The sequence below is a fragment of the Penaeus monodon genome, chromosome 25, assembly GCF_015228065.2.
Source record: "Penaeus monodon isolate SGIC_2016 chromosome 25, NSTDA_Pmon_1, whole genome shotgun sequence".
In the NCBI taxonomy this organism is placed as follows: Eukaryota; Metazoa; Arthropoda; class Malacostraca; order Decapoda; family Penaeidae; genus Penaeus; species Penaeus monodon.
Genome location: NC_051410.1, coordinates 8,648,488 through 8,648,891, shown reverse-complemented (window position 1 = coordinate 8,648,891; position 404 = coordinate 8,648,488).

Below are 404 nucleotides of genomic sequence, written 5' to 3'. Positions count from 1 at the left end.
ACGAAAGAAAGAAAAAAAGAAAAAGAGAGTGAGCGTAAGAAAGAGGGAGTGAAATAAATTAATACAAATGTTGAAAAGAAAGACAGAGAAATACCGAGATGACGAAATAAAAAGAGACGTAAAAATGAAGTAAAACCAAACAGCAAGAGATGTATCAGACTTTTTTTCCGATGATCATGCAACGATACATCGAGCCCTTGCATATTGATGCCGAATCAAAAAATAATTTTCATTTACATAAACTGCCGGAAATTAGTCAACCCAATCAGATAATCACACACCTGCGACGATGAAATTAATTAACATAATATCTGAATGGATGTGCCTGGATAAAAAAAAATTAAAAAAAAATCTATTTAAGCAGTGACTAATATTCACTGTTGCTTGGGTGGCGTTCAATAGCT